The sequence below is a fragment of the Pituophis catenifer genome, unplaced genomic scaffold (genome assembly GCF_029215685.1).
Source record: "Pituophis catenifer annectens isolate HBS135680 unplaced genomic scaffold, rPitCat1.0.hap2 SCAF_6, whole genome shotgun sequence".
Taxonomy (NCBI): domain Eukaryota; kingdom Metazoa; phylum Chordata; class Lepidosauria; order Squamata; family Colubridae; genus Pituophis; species Pituophis catenifer.
In genome coordinates this window covers 32,579,944-32,590,150 of record NW_027256886.1, presented here as the reverse complement: position 1 = coordinate 32,590,150, position 10,207 = coordinate 32,579,944, and the positions used below count along the sequence as shown (strand labels likewise).

Genomic DNA, 10,207 nt, shown 5'->3' with positions numbered 1-10,207 from the left:
CCTTTTATAGGGTTATTAACTGTCTTCAAGGAATATAAATCCTTCCATTCCCCACTATCCTGTCAGATCTGAAGAAGCTCCTTGGATGAGAAGCGAAACATTTTCAAAAGAATAAATGAGAAAGTCCAGTTGCCTCCAGAAAAAGCACCTTTGTGACAACCATGTCCAGGATAACTGAGAATCTCTACAGACTAATTGCCTGTTTACTTTTAATCTTAAGTACAGAATTTTTCCCTAAGCTTATTCACCATTCTCTCACTTTCCCACCTTTTTCCACAATAGTCTTTCCAGATAATGTCCATAATGAAAACGCCACAAAGGTGTCATTAAATAATAATTGTAAATTACTTTTGATTGGTAATCTGCTGTATTTTCCTTAATGTTTGTATTATTCCATCTTGATATTTAATCTAAGAATGCTTTAATAATTATCTCCTGTCAGGGGATATGATACGGTATAGTTTTATTTTATATGGTTAGATCTTATTTTAAAACAAAAGTAGCATAAAATAGCAGTATATCCTCCAGTAGTATGCTATTAAATTTTTGGTAAGATAACAAGATTTTTTTTGTTCTTCATAACTTTCCTCTTTACCATAGTTTAGCTAATATTCCTTTGTGACAGCCTATTGCCAAGACATATTAATTTTCTTCAAAGTTTCCTAAAGAAATGAAAAGCAAGTCACAGACTACTGTATTCAAACTGTTCATCTGTCAAAACCAAAACACAGAATTAGGCAGTCTTCACATTTCTTTTCAGCCTAACTGTCCTCAAAGGGATTTAGGTCTGCATTTTTCTTCACGGTTTCCTGCTATAAATGTCTTTTGGGAGAAATCAAGGGAATCTGAATTTGTTATTTTTCATTCTTTCTTCTCCTGTTTCCCAAAAAGTTTGAGATAGATTTCCTGTACACTGGTAACTGGGGTAAGTTAGCAAAACTAGTATTAAAAGGACTGTTTGGATATAAATTTGAGTTGCATTTATTGCATTCATGAGTGATCAAAGTGAATTACATCTATTGAAAAGATTTATGATTGTTAAAAAAAGGAAAGGGAAGATTTGTATTGTGATAACCATAATCAATGCAGCATTAATTACTTATTTGGTGATTCTCATAATGAATGCACATTCTGAAACAATCTTAATTGAAATCTCCATTGAACTATCCCGGACACTGTATTTCAGCAATGTTTTAAGGTTATGTATTACTACTCCTTCATGGATTACTGCCTTGTCGTGGTGTTGTGCAGCTCAATGAGACTATGAGCTATGCTGTGCAGGGCCATCCAAGACAGACAGGTCATAGCAGAGAACTCTGACAAAATGTGATCCACTGGGGAAGGAAATGGCAACCCACTCCAGTATCTTTGCCATGAAAATCCTATGGACAGTGCCAAAAGGCCAAAAGATATGATGCTGGAAGATGAACCCCTCAGGTCAGAAGGTGTCCAATATGCTACTGGGGAAGAGCAGAAGGCTAGTACTAGTAGCACCAGAAAGAATGAAGCAACTGGGTCAAAGCCGAAAGGACACTCAGCTGTGGATGCATCTGGTGGTGAAAGGAAAGTCTGATGCTGTAAAGAGCTATACTCCATTGGAACCTGGAATGTAAGATCCATCAGTCAAGGCAAGCTGGACGTGGTCAAACAAGAGACGACAAGACTGAACATTGACATCTTAGGAATCAGCGAACTAAAATGGACAGGAATGGGTGAATTAAATTCAGATGACCATCAGGTATTCTACTGTGGGCAAGAATCCCTCAGAAGAAATGAAGTAGCCTTCATAGTCAATAAAAGAGTAGGAAAAGCAGTACTGGGATACAACCCCCAAAATGACAAAATGATCTCAATTCGAATCCAAGGCAAACCATTCAATATCACAGTAGTCCAAGTCTATGCCCCAACCACTGGTGCTGAAGAAGATGAAGTTGACCAGTTCTATGAAGCCTTCTAGAATTAACACCAAAAAATGATGTCCTTATCATCATGGAGGATTGGAATGTTAAAGTAGGAACCAAAAGTTAACTGGAATAACAGGCAAGTTTGACCTTGGAGTACAAAATGAAACAGGGCAAAGAATTTGTAGAATTTTGTAGAATTGTAGAAAATTCTACAAAATTGTAGAATTTTGTCAAGAGAATATGATGGCCATAGCAAACACTCTTTTCCAACAACCCAAGAGATGACTCTACATATGGACATCATCAGACGGACAACATAGAAATCAGATTGAAAATGTGCTCTGCAGCCAAAGATGAAGAAGTTCTATACAGTCAGTAAAAACAAGACCTGGAACTGACTGTGGCTCAGATCATGAGCTTCTCGTTGCAAAATTTAGGCTTAAATTGAAGAAAGTAGGAAAAAGCACTAGACCAGTCAGGTATGAAAGAAATCATACCTCTGATGAATATACAGTAGAGGTGATAAATATATTTAAAGAATTAGATCTGATAGACAGAATCCCTGAAGAACTATGGACAGAGGTTCACAACATTGTACAAGAGGTAGCAAATAAAACCATCCCAAAGAAAAAGAAATGCAAGAAAGCAAAATGGCTGTCTGAGGAAGCTTTACCAATAGCTGAGAAAAGAAGGGAAGTGAAAGGCAAGGGGGAAACAGAAAGATACACCCAACTGAATGCAGAATTCCAGAGAATAGCTAGAAGAGATAAGGATGCCTTCTTAAATGAACAGTGCACAGAAATAGAATAACACAACAGAATACGGAAGACCAGAGATCTCTTCAAGAAAATTGGAGATATGAAGGGAACGTTTCATGCAAAGATGGGCATCATAAAGAACCAAAATGGCAGGAGGCAGAAGAGATTAAGAAGAGGTGGCAAAATTACACAGAAGAACTATAGAAGAATGAGCTTAACATCCCTGATAACCACAATGTGGACACAACACCTGAGTGTGGACAACAGTCCAATCAAATCAATAACAATGTCAGTACATGGAGATGTACTATCTAGTCAGTCTTGACATTTCCAACTATAGATTGAAACAGACAATATAAAAAATACAGGTTATTTAGGAAGTCAAACTAAGCAGGTGTGTCAGAAAATCAGTTATCACTTTAATTTACCAATGGAAGTAACAAATTTGGTATACTAAATTTATTTGAAAGACAAAGAGAACATATGGAAATACAGGAAAAAGTAAGAGATACTGTCACAATCAGAGCAGGAAAGAACTTTCAACTATTTCAGAGAAAAAGATTTAAGCTTTCAGAACAAGTTATTATAATAGTCAAAGCTAGATGAAGATGAAAGTCTTGGGTAACAATGACACTGAGTAACTAAATTCAAAATTTCAATGTCAAGCAAGAGAGAATAAAGAAGAATATTACGATCAAGAATCCCAAAACAGAGCAAAATAAGAAGAAAAGAAAAATTAGCATTGCTTTAAGAAGATCAGATAAATCATTGAGAAACATATACCTGCGCTCCTGTAGTAATACTCCAGAGAAAAGATCTGTCAGAGGTACATGAAGTTTTTAAAAGTTGGAAAGACTATAGTGAAACCATTTCCTAAAATTATAGAATGACAGAAAGATTTTCACAAAGAAAATATGTTTATAAATCGACATTGCTATAAAGAAAGATACAACAAGCAATAGACCATCTGTCAAGTAGGAAAGTACTAAGCACTGATGAAATACTGGAACTGTACAGCAATTCAGATGCCAAGGGAAAAGGTGCTTTGGAGCATACATAAATACACCTAGCACCTGTCAGCAAGCATGTTTTTTAAACCAAACATTTCTTTTTAACACCATTGCATTCCTGCTGTGGAAAGCAAGTATATGAAAATAGAAAAAGATACCACTGTGGCTTTAAGGAATGATTTGCCAACAGATAGTACATTAATATCCAACAAAACTCTGAAGTAACTTTTACATTTGAATTCAAAGAACTGCACAAGGCTAAAAATATTCAATGAGCTATTTAAAACTGCAGGAAAAGAGCAGCTCTATGTCAACAAAGATGTAACAAATTTGTGGCCTAAAGATTTTAAAAGACCTGTGTATACAGATTAAATGAGAGGATAAATTGCATAGGCCAAAAAATAATTCTGCTTTTTCTTCTCACTGCATTTTCAAACCTGAAGCAATGTTCAGGTTGAAAACCTGAAACCGTCTAAATTATTTTGCATATTGTTGTGGTCTGCCAGCAGCCTGCGGAGCTGGCAGCAGAGTTGGACAGCGATGAGGCTGAGGAAGAACATGGGTCAGTCCTGGAGGCTGGGGAAGGCCCAGATTAGGGGTCTGTGTCGGAGGCAGAGATGGGGCCAGGGCCATTGGGGAGTGATGTGCAGACTCTGGAGCCTCCAGAGGCTGACAGTAGAGAGACAGAGGAACAGGAGGAGCCTGTTCCTGGTGCACATATGAGAAGACCTGCCAGAAGGCAAGAGCAGCTAAAGCAAAGAGGATGACTCGGGAGTAGGGACAAGAGATGATTGGCCCCTCCCATAAGGATTAAAAGACCAGCAAAGGCTCTTGGGCTCTTTGTCAGAAAACAACGTTGATAGACTTGTTCTTGTCTTGCTGCACTTATCTCTTGTCAGCGTCTTCTGCTTCTGAATTTTTGCCAAGAGAAGCCTTTGGCAGTTTGCCTAATTATACCAAGATTGGTGATTAGACTGAAGAATTTGTGTTATGAAGAATTTGTTTTGATTTAGTTTGGACTACACTGAAAATGAGTTAATTCTCAGATGCTCTAATAAAGTCTGTTTGTTTTGGACCTGTTTGCATCGACTACTACCTACTTGGGCCTCGGTCACAACACATATTGCCATTTGTTCTTAAGGATAAAAAATCCTTAAGGATTTTTCTCAAGGATTAAAAAATCCTTGATCTGCTAAAATGCAGCTATTGTTTGAGACAGGAATATTTTTGGGATATTTTGGGATATTTATTTATTTATTTATTTTATTTATTTATTTTATTAAATTTCTATATCGCCCTTCTGCCGAAGGACTCAGGGTGGTGATCAGCCAGAGGATAAAACACAGAGATACAAAATTTAAAATAGATTAAAACAAATTAAATAATTTAGGCTGAATTTTAAAATACCCCATAATTAAACAGATTAAAATTTGTGTTTAAAATTTAAATTTAAAAAAGGAGAAGATTTAGGCCAGGCCAGCTTGATGAAATAGAAACGTTTTAAGTGCGCAACGGACGGTGCAAAGATCCGGGATCCTCCGTATCTCCGGGGGGAGCTTGTTCCAGATCGTAGGTGCCCCCACAGAGAAGGCTCTCCCCCTAGGGGCCGCCAATTGACATTGTTTGGCCGACGGCACCCGGAGGAGCCCCTCTCTATGGGAGCGTACTGGCTGGTGGGAGGCTATTGGTGGTAGCAGGCGGTCCCGTAGATAACCAGGTCCTAAGCCATGGAGCGCTTTAAAGGTGGTAACCAAAACTTTGAAGTGCACTCGGAAGACCACCGAGAACCAGTGCAGCTCGTGCAGGAGAGGTGTTACATGGGAGCTCCACGTTGCTCCCATCACCACCCACGCGGCCGCACTCTGCGCCAGTTGGAGCCTCCGAGTGCACCTCAAGGGGAGCCCCATGTAGAGAGTGTTACAATAGTCCAGATGAGAGGTGACGAGGGCATGAGTGACTGTGTGTAGGGAGTCCCAATCTAGAAAAGGACATAACTGGCGGATCAGGCGAACCTGATGAAAAATCCTCCCGGTCACGGCCGTCAAGTGCTCTTCTAAAGACAGCCGTGAATCCAGGAGGACGCCCAAGTTGCGAGAGTATGATATTGTATCCAGCAGCAGCTATTCAGCGCAAGTATTCACATGTGGAGAATCTACGTTCCTATGGTAGTGTTGTCCATGTATAAGAAATAAATAGAATTCTTCTCTTTTTCCTGTCTTTCTTTAGACACCATTTGGCAATGCCATGTAAGTGGCATATATAGAGATTACTTTGCTTAGATATTTAGATTTATTAGTATGGTTGGTAAGCCAGATATTTAGACTGGATTTGTCAATGCTGATAGTGTTCAAGTGTTACTCCAGATATTTTGGAATTGCACCCAAGGCACCTATTAGTATTGGCTCTATCTTTGTTTTATTTTGCCTTTTGTAAATGTCAGATGGAAACTTTGTCAATGTGCATATTTTCTAAGTGCCATGCAAGATTTTTTGATAAGGTACCCAGTGTAGTGATTATAAATTATGACTGTTTTATGTTATAATTTTCAGTTTGATTTTCAGAACTTGATTATCCACCCAACTCTAATTCTTCTAGGCATTCGGATTTTTCTTGAAAGTGTTACTTCTGTAGGTGGTATTATGAGTTTAAAGTTGCAGCAGCAGGAGGGGAATCTCCCATAGCAGTTTCTTTTAATTAGGGTGCCATGGCTAAATAATGAAACACATTGGGCTTAATAAAGTTATTCCTTGGCTCAGTCAATTAAGGTTGGCTGATGGTCTAATTACAAAGATGCAGGTTGTTAACGATCACATTTGTGCAGTAGGTACGCCCTAAAGGTAAGGGATCCTGCTATGAACACCTGCTCTGGCCTTGGATATGATCCACTGGGCTAGTACTAATGGCACGGATGATATATACCAGAACAAAAGAGACTACATTGCCATGGTAATAATAAAAGCTGGTTTTTAGAAACCAGCTCTACATACTTCCTTCATTCCACTTTTTGAGTAAGGAATAAAATATTATATTAAACAGTGTTTTGTCCTATGATCCATTATTGGCAAAGGCTGCACTGCACTTCTTAATCATCTAGTTGTTTTTGAGCACTGGATAAACCATTTCTGGATTCCCTAGGCCTTGTAACTTTTAGTCTCAATATGTGTTCTATTGTCAGTATTATCCTTTCTGTTTAGTGACTGTGGATGTAATATCATTTATAATGTTTATATATATATAAATTGAAAATGTTGTCTCCCGCAGTAATCTGAGAAGTATTTCTACTGAAATAGACCCACTAATAATTGTAGAAACAAACAAATGGATTAAACAATACCTAAATAATTAAGCTCTGTCAGTGGGACTAAAACATATGGCAGTGGTTGTTTGTGAGCACATTTGATCCCTAGGCAATGAATTAGGCTATGGCTGGAGAAGGAGATGATAATTTTTTTTAATTTGCCTCTAGCAATGCTAACAATGTTCAGATAAAGAGTTACTTCCTACAGCAGCTGACAGCCCTGTGTCCCTTCCTTTCTTTTCTATCTATGCCTGAACGTACACAGAGAGCAAAGACTAGTTAAACCTCTAAGGAATCTAATGCTTAGATCAGAAGGAAGTATGAGTCTGTGCTTTGCTCCTTTTAGTAGTTACCTGGCCTGAATAATTGTAAGTTAAACTGCATGTTGAGTGAAGTCCCTCAAGGCTGACCATTTATTTCGAAGCAGAAACCTAACATCAATAATGAAACTCCTGGTTAATAAGGGCATTCTAAAATGGTGGAAATATAGTTGTGCTATCAAAAGAAATTTAACCCTAACTCTAAGCATGTTAAAATGAAATTCAGCTGCATTGTATAAGAATCAGATAATCAGAAATTATTATCCAGGGCAAAAATAAATATTAGTCTTTGTGTGCTGCTATCTGATAAAAAGGGGAGTGGTCTAAACTGCTACAAACAACATATTGTCTTATTTGCAGCAAGTGAAAAGTTTCTTTCAATTTTATTATTTTCCTTTAAATTTTGTATGTTCTGTGTTATTTAGCTAAAAACATTGCAATAAATAGATACTCTCTTTCTCCCTTTTTTTCTTTGATTGCTTATTTGTATCCTATGACTATCATTAAGTGTTGTACCTTATGATTCTTGATGAATGTATCTTTTATGTACACTGAGAACGTATGTACCAAGACAAATTCCTTGTGTGTCCAGTCACACTTGGCCAATAAAAGTCTATTCTATTCTATTCTATTCTATTCTATTCTATTCTATTCTATTCTATTCTATTCTATTCTATTCTATTCTATTCTATTCTATTCTTTTAATTGTATGTGTCAGATGTAAATGCCTTATTCTCTAATGTGTAAATAGTATATGAATGGGGTATCAGGGGTTAACTTATTCTTCACTTCTTAATGTATTCATAATTCACCACTCCCACTTATAGCTCCACCCATTGTATATATAAGGAGCCACCTACACCCTTTTCCCGGCTTCTATCTGTGAATATTCAGTGAATATAGAATGCCTATTGTAAATAAAAGGAAGTATATTTAAACCTTTAACTCTCACTAATATTATTGAGTCTGATCCTGAAAATATTGCAACAGTATGGTTCTTATATTGAAGCAGATATATCGTCCAAAATGAGGTGTGGTGACTCAGAGGCTTAATGACGCTGGAAGTAGTCTCTGGTCCAGCAGTTCAAGTCCTAGCTTTGCGTGGAGTGTGAGCTCCCATCACATGCCTCAGCTTCTGCCCACCTAGCAGTTTGAAAGCATGTTAGTAGATAAATAGATACCACTTGGTGGAGAGATGAGCTTCATACAGCAGTTAGAATTTTGTTGGCATTGAATCTTTCTGGTTGCGATGCCTATTGCAAGGCGGCTTCAGTGGAGAAAGAGGGCCTTGGATGCTGCTGCAAGAAACCGTTCATCTTTCTTTCTGATGCAAAGCTAGCTCGCCCTCCTGTGGTGTGCCTTAAGAAGTGTGCAAACATGTACCTAGCAGAACTGGTAAACAGGCAGCCAAACTACTATTCTGCATTAGCACTGTAGTTTCTTAGCTAATATAACAATGCCATACGATAAATAAGTAAACCTCATCCAAAGTATAATGAAGAATTACCTGAAGTTTCCATGGAATCATTATAGTTGATATCTTGAAAAGAATGAATTGATGAGCTAAACATAATATATTCAAAGATTATCAATAGAATTTTCTTATTCTTTTTAAATCTATTTTCATTAGTGAAAAAATAAAAAAAGAATGCATGAAGAAAAAAGCAATAAGAAATTCTATTTAATTGTAATTATATATTATATCTGTATTACATTGATTCACTGCAGAAAGGTGATTGTAATCTTGTAATTTGTATAATAGATCATTTTTTGTATGTTCTTCTATAAGTGGTAATAATCCATGTATGTCCAAAAAACTGATCACAATTAAATACATATGGACATCGGTAAGCAACCTAAGATACTCTTAGGTAACTTAGGTAAAGAATAGGTAACTCCCTAAAAACAAACCTATGTTGTTGGGTAAATGAACCTAGAGTCAATCTTGGTCTATGGTCTCACTGATCCCTATAACTTTATTTATAAAATTTAGGAGCTTATAATATTAGTATACTTGTCCAGGAATTCCTCTCTGTGCATTGAAAGCACACCTGATGAATGGGAAAAAGCCTTTTAAGATCTACTCTTATTTTTTATACACTTCTTAGCATAGGGAGAAATAAACCACAGAAATATATTGAACAAGTACTATTCATAGCACTGATATAATTCTGCAGTTACAACCTGCATTGTATTTGAGAAGAATATTTAGTTTGATAATGTGAGAAGGTTGGGGACATTGTGAAAAAGAACATTGGATGTATGTGTCCATGTCATGTACCCATTTTTAGAATGGAGTATAGTCCCTGTATAGGACTAATCTCATTTTGTTTTGGCATAAAGAAAATAGCTCTAATCCAACTAGACTTGACATCAAAGAAACCCACCTCCACCTTCTGATCAGTAGTGCTGCAATAATGGGGATAGGAACATTTTCCCCCTGCATCGCTGTTGACATCTTGTCTATTACAATAATTCAAAACTCTATTCATGGTTAAATTATACCCATAAATTATAAGTCAGTTCTTTAAAAAACAAAAAAACAAACCCTCTCCAATCTGACTGGCCTTGGCATAATCATTGTATACGGATCATAAGCTCTGCTGAATAGAATAATTTCTGTTTCTGTGGTTGGCAGGTCAGATGAAAGTTCATCAGTCAATTCATTACTGTAGTGATAATGCTGTCTTTTATGAAGAGCTGTTTGCACTCATTCAGCCCAACCTCCTCTCCCTGAATGTAATGGTGTATTATGTGGAGTGTATGGTAATGTTCTCTCAGAGGCATCCATTGACCTTCAACAGTAGTGATTCATCTGTATATAAAAACCCCAGTGACTGCTTTTCTGTTTTATTTTACACACACTTTATGACACCAATAACACTTGCTCTACAGGAAAAAGTGTACTTTTGATTTC

The 10,207-nt window shown here is 37.0% G+C and overlaps 1 pseudogene; it reads left to right on the top strand.

Moving 5' to 3' along the window:
* The first annotated feature begins 1,384 nt into the window (after nt 1-1,384).
* LOC139318687 (craniofacial development protein 2-like) lies at nt 1,385-3,268 on the top strand (annotated as a pseudogene).
* Nucleotides 3,269-10,207: the final 6,939 nt, after the last annotated feature.